Source organism: Myotis daubentonii, chromosome 13 (genome assembly GCF_963259705.1).
Source record: "Myotis daubentonii chromosome 13, mMyoDau2.1, whole genome shotgun sequence".
NCBI classification, from domain to species: Eukaryota; Metazoa; Chordata; class Mammalia; order Chiroptera; family Vespertilionidae; genus Myotis; species Myotis daubentonii.
In genome coordinates this window covers 19599629-19614240 of record NC_081852.1, presented here as the reverse complement: position 1 = coordinate 19614240, position 14612 = coordinate 19599629, and the positions used below count along the sequence as shown (strand labels likewise).

Below are 14612 nucleotides of genomic sequence, written 5' to 3'. Positions count from 1 at the left end.
TGATGTATTATAAAATTGTACACCTACAACCTATATAATTTTATTTTAAAAAGAAAATTATAATCATTGTATATTATATAGCTCAGGCTCAATATCTGTATATGTAAACAAAAAATAATGATTTAATCTTCCAAATTACATAATTATATTGAGATTATAAGGGAAAAGACATATATGCATGAAAGAGGCAAAACTGCCCTGGCTGGTGTGGTTCAGTTGGTTGAAGCATTATTTCACAAAGGGTCGCTGTTTGATTCCCAGCCAAGCACATAACCAGGTTTTGGGTTTGATCCCCAGGGGGAGCACATGAGGGAGGCAACCAATGAATGTTTCTCTCTTTCTTCCTCTCCCTTTCTCTCTCTCTCTCAAATCAATTAAAAAACAAAACAAAGCCCTAACCGGTTTGGCTCAGTGGATACAGCGTCAGCCTGTGGACTGAAAGGTCCCAGGTTCGATTCCGGTCAAGGGCATGTGGCTTGGTTGCAGGCACATCCCCAGTGGGAGGTGTGCAGGAGGCAGCTGATCGATGTTTCTAACTCTCTATCCCTCTCCCTGTCTCTCTGTAAAAAATCAATAAAATATATTTTAAAAAAAACAAAAACAAAAAAAAGGCAAAACCATATGGCACTTTATAAGTTTAGTACTTTATATTAAGTGATAAATTATGCTATTAGAAATATTTCAGGCAGGTGAATATGGTTGCCTCAAGGGATGGGATAACTTATTTTTCCTTCAAAGCATATTTGAATTTTTATTTTAAATCCTCACCCAAGGATATGTTTTATTGATTTTTTAGAGAGAGAGGGAAGGAGAGAGAGAAAGAAACATCAATGCGAAAGAGAAATATCAATCAGTTGCCTCCCATAAGCATACCAACCAGGGATGGAACCTGCAGCCTAGGTATGTGTCCTGACTGATAATCAAACTCTCAGCCTTTTGGGGTTTGGGAAGATGTTCCAACCAACTGAGCCACCAGCCAGGGCACAATACTATGTGAATTTTTAAAACTATGAACATGGCCTTAGCTGGCTTGGTTCAGTGGATAGAGCGTCAGCCTGCAGACTAAAGGGTCCCGGGTTTGATTCTGGCCAAGCCTGGGTTGCGAGCTTGATCCCCAGTGGAGGGTGCGCAGGAGGCAGCTGATCAATGATTGTCTCTCATCATTGATATTTCTATCTCTCTCTCTCCCTTTCTCTTCCTCTCTGAAATCAATAAAAATGTATTTCAAGCCCTAACCGGTTTGGCTCAGTGGATAGAGCGTCAGTCTGCGGACTCCAGGGTCCCAGATTCGATTCCGGTCAAGGGCATGTTCCTCAGTTGCGGGCACATCTCCAGTAGCGGGTGTGCAGGAGGCAGCTGATCGATGTTTCTCTCTCACCGATATTCCTAACTCTCTGTCCCTCTCCCTTCCTCTCTGTAAAAAATCAATAAAATATATATTTAAAAAATAAAAAATATATATTTTAAAAATACTTTTATTGATTTCAGAGAGGAAGGGAGAGGGAGAGAGAGGTAGAAACATCAATGACGAGAGAGAATCATGGACCAGCTGCCTCTTGCATGCCCCACACTGTGGATCAAGCCCGCAACCTGGGTATGTGCCCTGACTGGGAATCGTCCTGGGACCTCCTGGTTCCTAGGTCGACCACTGAGCCATGTGGGCCTAGCTTTATTGAATTTTTAGAGGGAGAGGGAGGGAGAGATAGGGAGAGAAACATCGATGTTAGAGAAACATGTATCAGTTGCCTCCTGTAAGCACCCGACTGGAAATCAAACCCAAAACCTGGGTATGTGCCCTGACCAGGGATCAAACCAGCGACTTTTCAGTGCACAGGACAGTGTTCGACCAACTGAGCCACACCAGCCAGGGTCCATGCTAACTTTTTGTTTAATACTCCATATCAACTGATTTTGACCATTTGTAATTGAATTTTCCCAGGAATTAATATCAATTTTCACAGGTTTGTAGTTTCCAACTACTTTCCTCACTTTGTACATCGGAACATTTGCCTCTCTCTGGTTTTTATGATTTATGATTAACAACAGTGGCTCTAAGATCATTAGCTAATTAATTAATTCAGCACTCTGAAATTCAATTGAGCCTTAAGGCTTATATTCATTCTTAAATGTTCAGTCTTACCATAGTGGGCTACAATTTCTAGTTTACAAGTTGCTAATTACTTTCTAGTTTGAAAACTATTGTTCTTGCTGCTAATAATAATCTACATAGTACTTTTTTTTCTCCGTAAGGTCATGATGTTATTGTCTCACATTTTTTTCTAGAAGCTTTATTATTTTAAAATTCATGTTTTAAATCCATAATCCTTCAAGAATTCTTTGTTGTATATACATAATACTTATTTTTTTAAAGAACTAATTGGTCGACTGCTTCCTGCATGCCCCACATTGGGGATTGAACCAGCAACTCCGGCATGTTCCTTGAGCGGGAATCGAGCTTCGACCTCCTGGTTCATGGGTTGACGCTCAACCCCTGAGGCACACTGGCTGGGCTAAAGAACTTTATAGTTTCTAAATAGGTTAGATAAAAATTAATATACCATTATCCCATTTTATATATAAGGAAACTAAAGCACAGAGACATTAAAATTATTTGCCCAAGGTCAAAGAGCTACAATTAACCAGAATCTCCTATTGCAGTCTAGGGCTCTTTTCATAAGCCATGCAGATCTCTAATACAAAACTACTATTGCCCTAGCTCCGTGGTCGGCAAACTGCGCTCTCGAGCCACAGGTGGCTCTTTGGCCCCTTGAGTGTGGCTCTTCCTAAGCCTTTGGAGTACCCTAATTAAGTTAATAACAATGTACCTACCTATATAGTTTAAGTTTTAAAAATTTGGCTCTCAAAAGAAATTCAATTGTTGTACTGTTGATATTTGGCTCTGTTGACTAATGAGTTTGCCAACCACTGCCCTAGCTGGTTTGGCTCAGTGGATAGAGCTTTGGCCTGAAGACTGAAGGGTCCTGGGTTCTATTTCAGTCAAGGGCACATGCCTGGGTTGTGGGCTCAACCCCCAGTAGGGGACCTGCGGGAGGCAGTTAATCAATGATTCTCTGACATCATTGATGTTTCTGTCACTCTCTTCCCTCTCCTTTCCTCTCTGAAATCAATAAAATTATTTTTTTAAAAAAATACTGAAGATTGCACATAAAATTTCTTGCTTAAAAACGGATTTTTCCAAGCCCTGGCTGATGTGGCTCAGTTGGTCAGACGTTGCCTGAACATGCAAAGTTTGCCAGTTTCTATTCCCAGTCAGGGCACATGCCTGGGTTGTAGGCTCTATTCCCGGTAGGGGGCATACAGGAGGCAGCCAATCAATGTTTCACTCTCACCTTGATGTTTCTCCCTCTCCCTTCCTCTCTCTCTCTAAAAAAATGTAATAAAAATCTATTTTTAAATTGATTTTTCGATTAGTGGTTGATAGGATTTAAGAGGGGGTGAGGTACAAAAGAAATAGGTGTGGCTATAAAAGAGCAATAACATAGATCCTGTGAAGAAAATATTCTTTTTTTTTTTAATATATTTTATTGATTTTTTACAGAGAGGAAGGGAGAGAGATAGAGAGTTAGAAACATCGATGAGAGAGAAACATCGATCAGCTGCCTCCTGCACATCTCCCACTGGGGATGTGCCCGCAACCCAGGTACATACCCCTGACCGGAATCGAACCCGGGACCCTTCAGTCCGCAAGCCGACGCTCTATCCACTGAGCCAAACCGGTTTCGGCAAGAAAATATTCTTTACCTTCACTGTATCAGTGTCAATATCTTGGTTGTAATATTGCACTTCAGTTTTGCAGGACGTTACCACTGGGGAAACTGGGAAAGGCATACATCAGATCTCTCTGATTCCATGTGAATCTAGAATTACTTCAAAATAAATGTTTAAAAAAAAATAAAATTGATATTTCTTTTTAAAACCAATTCATTTAAAAGAGGCTTACTTAAAATGAATAATTTAGGTAAGTTAATACAAAACAAAGCAAAATAGAATCATGCATAGGGCTCTGAAATTAAGCACAGTGAACTTCAAAAGGGGAGTAAGTCCCATCAACCAAAGCTCAAAAAAAAAGCCATAAATATCCTTGGAAATTGAAAAAGAGCCCCCTGGATTCTTTTTTTTTTTTTTTTGATTGATTGCTTTTAGAGAGAGAGAGGAAAGAGAAACAGAGAGAGAGAGAGAGAAAAAGAAACATCAATTGTTGTTCTACTTATTTATACATTCATTGGTTGATTCTTTTATGTGCTCTGACCAGGGATGAAACGTGCAACCTTGGCATATCGGGCAACACTCTAACCAACTGAGCTACCTGGACAGGGCAAGCCCTCAAGATTCTTATTTTCCAAAGCAGCATAACCAAACAAGACAATATAGAAAACAAATTATTAAGTCACCTCAAAAAGAATCACTGGAATAAAGTTAAAACCACCAAAGCTTTTCTCAACCCACCACACACTTCACTGCAATCCTCAACTGAGAGAAAGACTGAATGTGCATGTGTGTCACCTTCAACCTGATATTCACAGTCACACATTCTGAGTCCCAAAATAGCTTCCATATTCTTGCTACTCACAAAGTACCTGAAGCTTCAACCATTTCCTGCTTCTCCCAGCTGCAGGACTTGCAATTAGGAAAACGTTCACTCAGCGTCTGGAGCAGGTCTGGCTAGAAGGATGAGCTCATTCCTTCAGACGTGCACCTGATCCTCAGGGAGGTGCTCCTCCTCCAGCAAGCAGGTTTCTGTATGTTTAAAGTGACACCCACAACCTGTGCAACCACTTGTCCAGAGCCAGACAAGTCCTTCCCTATCCACGCCTAGTGCCATAGAATCATTTCCTGCTCTAGCCACTTCATGCAGCCACCAAGTTCAGGCAGCAGTGGCTGCAGCAGCAGCAGCTGCTTCTATTATAACGTCACTAGAGAAGGATTTCATTTTCAGCTGTAATAGAGCTCAGATTCTTCACCACTATCCTGTGAACATCCCACAGTTTTGTTCCAACAGGTCTTGCCCAGAGTCAGACCTTACCAGAATCATCTCCTTTTTTAGAATTTACATCTCATTTTCCTGAATGAACCAGGAACATAATGCTTCCCCATCTCTCTTATTCTGTTTGTCCTGTCTATAAGTTTCAATTAACTCAGCCAGCTAAATGTGCCGCATGTAGTTAGAGCTAACTCCTGCAAACTCAAGTTTGCCTCAGTTTCACTACTTCTAAGAAAACATTTACTCTGCCATAATGGTCTATTTATTGGTAAAGCACATAATAATCCTAATCCAAAAGATATGCAGACTTCATTTCAAAGTGATATAATATTGGTACTAAATATATTCAATCATAAGTATCTGCATACCAAACAGTCATTCAACAAGTATTTTTGTGCACCTATTATATACAACCATCTCTGATAGGGTGCTGACCTGAGTTTTAAACTAAACTAAATAAATAAAATAAAATCTGAGAAAGAGCCTTTCCCACTTTAACCTTCCACAGGACTTCTGTGGTGTTTTTACTTCTTTCATGATAAGCTTCTCCGCCAACCACCGGTTGGCAATCGCTGCTCCAAAGGTTTCCTTAAACCAGCGGTCGCCAACCTTTCAGACCTCATGGACCACCAGTGGTCAGCAGACCACCAGTTGGCAACCGCTGGACTAAGGAGTATAAACTAGCCAGAGAAACATTAGACTCATTAGTGGTTTTCTTTGAGAGATGGCAAGGGATTTGCAATCAAGAAGGGGAAACCTTCCCTGGCTGGTTTGCTCAGTGGTTAGAGTGCTGGCCCACAGACCAAAGGGTCATGAGTCATGAATTTGATCCCTGGTCAAAAGCATGTACCATGGTTGTGAGGCAACCAATTGATGTGTTTCTCTCACATCGATCTCTCTCTCTCTCCTCCTCCTCTCTACTCTCTCTAAAAAAAAAAAAAAAAATCAATGGAAAAAATATCCTCAGGTGAGGATTAAAAAAAAAAAAGAAGGGCAAACCTGCCTTCGCCAGGTGGCTCAGTTGGCTAGAGCATCATCCTGTGAACAAAAAGACTGTGGGCTAGCCCTAACTGGTTTGGCTCAGTGGATAGAGCGTCGGCCTGCGGACTGAAGGGTCCCAGGTTCAATCCCGGTCAAGGGCATGTAGCTTGGTTGCGGGCCCATCCCCAGTGGGGGGTATGCAGGAGGCAACTGATCGATGTTTCTAACTCTTTATCCCTCTCCCTTCCTCTCTGTAAAAAATCAATAAAATATATTAAATATAAATGTTTAAAAAGACTGTGGGTTTGATTCCCGGTCAAGGCACATACCTAGGTTTCAGGTTCAGTCCCCTGTTGGAGCACGTACAGAAGACAACTGATGGATTTTCTCTCTCATGTTAATGTTTTTCTCTCTCTCCCTTCCTTTCTCTAAAAAAATCAAACATATCCTCAGGTGAGGATTACAAAAAAAAAGAAGGGGAAATGTAAGAGCGTTCAACCAATTTAGTAATGTTTAGTTTCCTGGATAATGAATATAAGAAAGCTTACTGTATTATTCTTTTTAAATGTCTTAAATAATAATAAAATTTTTTTAAAAAGAGAGAACTGTGCATCAAAGACACAACCAACAGAGTGAGAAGGCAACTCATAGAATGGGAGAAAATATTTGTCAATAATTTGTCTGATAAGGAGTTAATATCCGGAACATATAAAGAATTCCAACAACTTACCATCAACCAATTCAAAAGTGCACAAAGGGCCCTGGCCAGTTTGGCTCAATGGATAGAGCATCGGACCAGGGACTGAAAGGTTGTGGGTTCAATTCCAGACAAAGGCATGTACATCTGTTGCAGACTAGATCCCCAGCCCCGGTTGGGGTATGTGCAGGAGGCAACCAATTGATGTGTCTCTCTTACATCGATGTTTCTCCAAAGAAGATATACAAATGGCCAATAAGCACATGTAAAAATGCTCAGCATCACAAGTCATTAGGGAAATACAAATCAAAATCACAATGAGATACTATCTCATATCCAATAGAAAATAACAATTGTTGATGAGGATGTGGAGAAATTGAAACACTTGTATACTGCTAGTGGGAATGTAAAATGGGTTAGCCACTATGGAAAATGGTATAGCAATGCCTCAAAAATTTAAAATAAGATCCAGCAATTCCACTTCTGGTTATATATCCAAAAGAATTGAAAGCAGGGTATCAAAGAGATCAGTGTACACCCCTGTTCCTAGCAGCATTATTTATAACAGCTAGAAGATGGGAGCAATCCAAGTGAATGGATAAGCAAAATGTGATGTGTGTGTGTACAGTGAAATATTATTCAGCCTTAAAAAGGAAGGAAATAATGACACATACTAAAACATGGATGAACCTGGAGGACATTATGCTAAATAAAATAAGCCATGCACAAAAGGACACTCTATGATTCCATTTATATCAGATACCTAGAATAGTCACATTCAGAGATAGACAGTAGGATGGTGGTTGCCAGTGACTCGGGGGAGAGGAGTAGGGAGCATTTTTTAATGGGTATAGAATTTCAGTTTTGCAAGATAAAAATTGTACAATGTGAATGTATTTAATATTACTGAACTGTACATTTAAAAATGGTGCCCAGCCCTAGCTGGTTTGGCTCGGTGGATAGAGCGTCAGTCTGCGGACTGAAGGGTCCCAGGTTCGATTCCAGCCAAGAGCACATGCCTGGGTTGTGGGCTTTATCCCCAGTGGGGGATGTGCAGGAGGCAGCCAATCAATAATTCTCTCTCATCATTGATGTTTCTATCTCTTTCCCTTTCCCTTCCTCTCTGAAATAAAAAAAGATATATATATTTTTTAAAATGGTGCCCAGCCAGTGTAGCTCAGTGATTGAGCATCAAGCTATGAACCAGGAGGTCAAGATTCGATTCCCAGTCAGGGCATATGTCCAGTTTGCGGGCTTGATCCCCAGTATAGGGCATGCAGGAGGCAACCGATGAATGATTTTCTCATCATTGATGTTTCTAACTCTCTCTCCCTTCCCTTCCTCTCTAAAATCAATTTAAAAATATATTTTTTTAAAATGATTAAGGTGGTAACTTTTATGTTGTATATTTTACCACAATTTAAAAAATACAGAGAACTAATCAAAACAGGCCTTGCTTAGCCTGATCAACATTAGATATTAAGTAAGAAAAACTCTAAATTCAGTTTCAAACATTCTGCTGCTTTTCTTCTCTTTGAAAAATCGAGTCAAACATTATTTGTTGAGAAAGACTCATGTGCTATAGGCAATAGGCAAATTCATTATTCTGATCAGTTTCATACAAATGAAGAACCTAATATACTGGCAGCAGCTAATGTACTCCTAGAGAAGTAGAAAGTAAATATTATCACTAAGTTTTGCTGCAGGAAAAATGCTTAGCCTAAATAATAGTCCCCAAATATTAAGGATGGTAGCTTAGAAATAAAATAGTTATTATTTGTTACCTGCTTTACAAAGTTTGAAATCTGCATTAAATTGTATAAGCCCCATTCCTAAGGCTTACTCAGAAAGGGTGGAGATGAGAAAACTATAATTAAAAAACTAAGAAATAATCCTTCAAAGGAAGAAGTGTGCTTCATTGGGTTGTTGTATGGATTAAATGGGTTATTTCATGCGAAGCATTGTAACACAGTGGTTGGCACAAGGTATTGCTCAACAAAACATTCAAACTTTTTCCATACAATTTTCTTATGTCTCCATATTTCCCCTTAAACCAGCATAATCTAAATTAGTTTGACTATTTTAACACAAACATGAACAATATTTGAAATAACTATATACAGTTCACAGTATTTTTAAATCCCTATCATTTATTATTTAAAACAGTTGAATAAAGAAAAAATAAAACTAAAATTTGAATGCCTACTACATGATAGCTACTGTGCTAAGAATTAACATCTATTATTTCACCTAATTTGTTCCAGTAGTGTAATCCTAATTTAATAGATAAGGGAGCTCAGGTTGAGAAATATTTAGTAATTTGCTCAACTTTCCCAATACAGTATTATATTGAAGGGCTGAGATTTTAATTCTGTCTGACTCCAAAACTCACTCTTATCACTAAAACTATCTTAAGCCCTGTGAGAGATAATTTCTCATTCTTTTGTTCAATTATTCATTCATTGACTCTTTCATTTAATCAAACAATTCAATGCTGCCAGGCATACTGTACTAAGCTAGTGATATAAAAATGTATAAAACAGCCACTGCCCTTCATAGCCTAGAGGGTGTATGTGTCTGAGAAGGAGAGGGCAGGATGTTGCAACTGAATAAAGAGCTCAATAATAGTAGAATAAGCAGGAAACATGGAGAGTGAATACTAGGTTGGAGAATCTGAAAAATCATTGCAGAAAAATTACCATTTCAACTGAAATTTTTAAAATATATGGTTACAACTTGATAAAAGGCATCTACACAAAAACCTAAGCTAATATTACACTTAATGGTGATATACTAAATGCATTGCCCCCCCCCCCCCTCTAACCTCCCAAAGGTAAGGAACAAAGCAAGGATGTCTGCTCTCACTACTCTTATTCAACCACAATATTGGAAGTTCTAAGCACTGTAATAGGCAAGAAAAAGAAATAAAAGGCATACAGATTGGAAAGGGAGAAATATAACCATCTCTACTTGCAAATGATATGTTTGTCTACATGGAAAATCCCAAGGAATCTATTTTAAAAACTCCTAGAATTAATAACAACAAGGTTGCAGGAAATGTAATATGTTTTTGATATAGCATACAGTTTAGAATTTGCTTTAATATTTTGTAATGTTCTAAATTCTTTCTTTCTTTTTAGTCTTGTCAACTACTATGTGAATTCCTCAGGGCCAAAACTTGTTTCAGGAGTCTGTGTTCATATATTGTGCTTTATTACATTGTAATTATTTGTTTCTCTGTCACTCTCCCTTCCTAGGCTCTGGACAATTTCAAGGCAGGGAGCAAGGATTACTTGCATCGAATCCTGAAGGTTTAGTAATCAAACACAAAACAGGTCTCAATAAATGTTCGTGGAATGGATAAATGAATTAATCTCCACTCCATGCCCCACCTTGCAATGCCTTATACACAGTACTCTACACATAAAAAGAACCCAGTAAAGCTTGTTAATGGATTCATGTAGAAATCTTTTGGACCCAACCACATAAGCTTTCTCTTGCCTCAGAAAAGCACTTTAAAGTTTAGCTACTGATGCTACAAATTAAAAGTTTTAGTCTAACACATATCAAATAAATAGGTTCAATGACTAGCCACATCGAGGCTAGCTCTAGGATTTAAAAGCCATCATTCTAATTAATGAATTTGTCAACCTCAACATGGAAAAATCCAGTTACATCATCAAAAGAGAGGTTATCCCTTGCAACTTTATACCTACAAAAGATAGTGAGTAAAAATATCAGAAAGCTATCGCTTCTCGGCCTTTTGGCTAAGATCAAGTGTAAAATATCAGAAAGCTGTATCTGTAGATTGAAATCATCTTTGTGATTTCATTAGACTTCATTGTTTTCACTAGAAATACAAGTTAACCAGAAAAGCAGTGCAAACCTGTTTCCAGAAAACAGTCCTGGAGACTCAGAGACTAATGTTTTGCCCTCTCTATTCTTTTCACTCCTGGGAGAGTCCTTTGACAGGTATTCAAAACATGTGCAGTCTTCGAAGATAAAATCTCACCCATTTCTTAAAAGGCACATAACCTGAATACGCACACTTAGGGAACACTAGGTTTTATATCCAAGTAACTAAAACTATCCCTAGCGTTCAGCCTGGTGCTGCGGCAATAAAAGCACTGTTCCGAGTTTTTAAATTACCTTCGCGGAAGGCTTCCGTGTCGTACTGCACATTCTTTCACCGTATCATCTAACCTGCTTTTGCATTGCATATATAATTTAATAAATGCGCCGTAAAGGATCCTACACTTGAATGAATCTGGGAAGAAAGGTGATCTTGGCACACACCCTCTTCTTCCAACTCGGTACGCTCTAAAAGAAGAACATCTGAGTTTTTCTTTTTCTTTTTTTTCTCAAAAATCTATCTCCGGATCCCACCCCACACTTTATTTGGGAGCAGCAATCATTCATTACCCCACGCAGTCTCTCTACAGACTACACACTAGCTCTCCTCCTTTCACATCTGAGTCCGCGGGAATTTCTGTGGAAGGGGCGGGGGGACGGTGAGGTCCGGGACGCCACCATTCCCGCCAAGCCATTTAGGACCTCGGTCCTGGCGCGTTACACACACACACACACACACACACACACACACACACACACACACACGCCAGGGCAAAGCAAACCGGGCCCAACCTCTATGCTCCCATTCAACATACCCTCCTCCGGGCTGTACCCCAGTTCTGCCCACTGATTCCTCAATGGAGTCCGGTCCCTGGGTCCAGTTCTCAGTCCCCGGAGCCCTGCTACTCCCGCCACACACAAGCGTTCACGCTCTGGTCCCTGCTCCTTGAACCCTACTACACCCCGGTCCCTCCCTCTGGACTTCCCAGGGATCAGCCCTCCCTGGGTGCCCTAATGCAGACCGGCGCCCGGTCCCAGGACCCACTGGACCCGGGTCCTTCCCTAGACGTCACACTCGGGTCCACTCCTCCCGTGACCCGACCTTCCTCATCACCCCCCAGGCTCTGTCCCCCCTGCGCCCCATTACCTCCAGCCCCGCCCCCCTGAGGGTGTCGCACTCACAGCTCCTGCCGCCGCATCCTGAACCGCCGCGGCTGCTATAGCTACAGGGAGCCAAGGCAACCAGATCTCGCGACACTTCCCGCCACGACGGCGAGAACCACCGCGAGGAGCCTCTCACAGGAAAGTAAATGAGTCAGGCTCCGGGCCGCTGAGTAAGTCTCGCGATAGTTCCTGTAAAATGGCGGCCGCGAGGCGTTTAGGGATGGCGTGCCAGGGTCTGAAGGTGGGCGAGAGCGAGGGAGAGCCTTGAGCTGGCGGGAAAGTCGGGGAACGATCGCTGGCAGAGGGTCAGGGCTGCGGGGCGTAGCATAGGGAGCCCCCACCCCGGGATAGCTTTTCCCAGGCGCCTCGCACTTGGCGCAGCGTCGCCTTTAGCTGAAGTTTTCTTCTGCAGGCCGCTGTAGAGCGGGGACGAGCCGGGCAGAAACCGACCGTCCCATCCATCTCCTCGTGCCCTTCCTTCAGGAAGTTTCCACCCGCTCTTCCCCTGCGCAGGTTTGCAAACGGTGTTTGGTGCCACAGAAATGTTTATGTTTACCCACGAGGGCCACACCCCCATCAGTGAGCCCGACCAAAATAGGGAATAAACGTGTGTGTTTTTTAATGGGACGGAAACACGGAGGTTTGAATGCGGAAGGGGACCGCATTGTTGTGTGGTTTCAACTTTGCCCCGGTTGCTGGCTGCCCGGTGGACACATCCTTACTGCGTGACTCAACGCTTAGTTGCAGGGCGTTGTCTCTCTGCTCAGACAACTTTAAATGCAGACCGAGCAGCATCTGGGAACAGAGGGTGAACCTAACGTCGGTCAACGAGGAAGAATAAAACGGAGGGGAATAATAAGGAAATAGAAATAATAAATGGAGAATTCATTTTTCTCTCTTAAAGCTCCTGAATAGCTCTCATGGTCTAGACCAGTGCTGGCCAGTAGACATATATTGTGCAATTGAAAACCTCTAGTAGCTACATTTTTTAAAGTAATACATAGGAAATTATTTTTAACCCAACATTCTAAATATTTCAGCACGTAATCAATATCTTAATGATCAATTAGATAATTAATGGCTGGTGACAATAATATTAGACAGCAAAGCTCCAGACCCTCATCTAGAGAATGAGCTGCTCTCTGGGTGATTTTAGGGGCCCAGTGTTATGGGCATGTGGTTTATGTAAAAGAATCCCGTGAGGGTGCTCACTCCAATGGCTGCAGAGGCTAGGCAAGTTACAATAGAAGATGGCCTGGTGTAAAACAATAGGTAGGAGTGGGGACTAGGACCCACGGGAGAGCACAAGCTCATATCTAGAAGGGAACTCTCTTGAGCTCCTGAACTGAAAACTCTCCTGAGTTTTAAACCAAGCGATGGCAAACAGAAAGGTGTGTATGAACAGTATATTGACAGCTCCGCTGCCAACGGGTGACATCTGTGAACTGTGGCATTCAAATGTATGAAACATTTGTGAAGAAAGGTGGTTTTAACAGAAGAATAATTTCCAAACACATGGATGGCAAAGCTTCAGGATTTGACTGGATTTCTGGCTGGATCCTGTACAAGTGTGCACTTTAAGGCATTAGACCACCGTCGCAATAATTACACTTTCAAGTAGGCTTTTCTACTAAGGAAATAGTTTCACAACCAACCTGGGCTCCCTGTGAATTAGTAAACTTGTATCGTGATTATTTTTGTTACATTTAAGACTTCAGACATTCTGAGCTTGGGAAAATTAAGTTGCTAGGTTTCCAGGGCTGTTTACTGGCAGACCCTGGAATTATTTTTATCCCAACCTTAAGAGTAGGCATATCATAATTATTTTATGGTTGACTGTGAAATATCCTTGTCACATGAGTTATTTTTCTGTGTACCTCTGATGTCTGACTTAGTACCTGGTATATAGAGGCGCTCAATAAACATTTGTCCTTAACTTTTGGGGTAGGCTCTCAGAGTTTCAAACCTGAGAATATGATGAAAGCCATGAGCCTTATCCAGATCCTGTCAAACCCATATTCCCTCAGTCCACCTCAGAGTTTACTACAGCTTTGGTAGACAGATCTTGTACAAGCCCATAGCTTCCTACCTCAAACACCTTTGTCTGGAATTGCCAGCAGAATTAACATTCCTAATAGCAATCTGCAACCAATGAGAGATGAGATTTGGAGGCTAAAAAGTCCAGCTCCCTATGCCCTCAATGGGGTAATTCTGAGGTATGATCTCTATCTAATGTTTCTCAAAATTTACTAACACATAGGAGTCCCCTCGAGAGCTTAGTAAGCCATCGATTCTTGAGTCTACTTTTAACCAAGCTCCCAAGAGATAATCATGCTGCTAAGACATGGACCACAATTTGAATAGTATTATTCTGAGTCCCCAGTGGGATTCAGTCCTAATTGCCCAGAACATCCTTTTTGGCTTTCTTCTCACTCCCTTACACTTCTTGGATTCTGGGATCACCTCTCAAATTAGCTGCTTGCATCCAGATTTTTGTTTCAGGGTCTGTTTGGAGGGAAATCAAGTTATAACAACACTCTCCTTAGAAAAATGCACACGGAAATAAAGCTTTGTGTACAACTTTACAGAAAGAATCCCTGGAAGTTATTTAGGTTGTAAAGGAAAGTGCCAGGGTAAATGTCATGTGACGCAAGGCCCATGAAAATTGAATCAGTCTGTGTAGAGCAGTGATGTCTAACCACTATGCTGTACACCTGGAACTAATCCAAAATAATGTTGAATGTAAACTGTAATTGAAAAAAAGTAAAGTCTGTATAATTATGCTGAGAGAGAGAGAGAGAGAGAGAGAGAGAGAGAGAGAGAATGAACGAACTGTTACTCATTCCTATTGGCTCTCATTGTTTCTTCCCAGTCATAGTACTTTCTGGACATCACTGCCGTACCCCTGTGGCTGTT

General features: G+C 41.2%; 2 protein-coding genes and 1 pseudogene across 22 annotated transcripts in view; 1 reads left to right on the top strand and 2 right to left on the bottom strand.

Moving 5' to 3' along the window:
* USP54 (ubiquitin specific peptidase 54) overlaps positions 1-12225 on the bottom strand; it is a 124081-nt gene extending 111856 nt beyond the window's left edge. For 4 of the 21 annotated variants that reach the window (XM_059662356.1, XM_059662375.1, XM_059662370.1 and 1 more), the window contains exon 1: positions 11715-12006. The gene's annotated coding sequence lies outside the window, so the exon portion shown is untranslated. Of the gene's footprint in view, positions 1-3762; positions 3888-4591; positions 4611-11347; positions 11557-11679; positions 12012-12068 lie in introns of those variants that run through there. The other 17 variants (XM_059662358.1, XM_059662362.1, XM_059662366.1 and 14 more) reach the window with 13 other exon arrangements.
* Positions 1-14612, bottom strand: part of SYNPO2L (synaptopodin 2 like) — an 81724-nt gene that overhangs the window by 47654 nt on the left and 19458 nt on the right. The gene's annotated exons all lie outside the window — the stretch shown is intronic.
* Positions 10428-10565, top strand: LOC132215065 (U2 spliceosomal RNA; annotated as a pseudogene).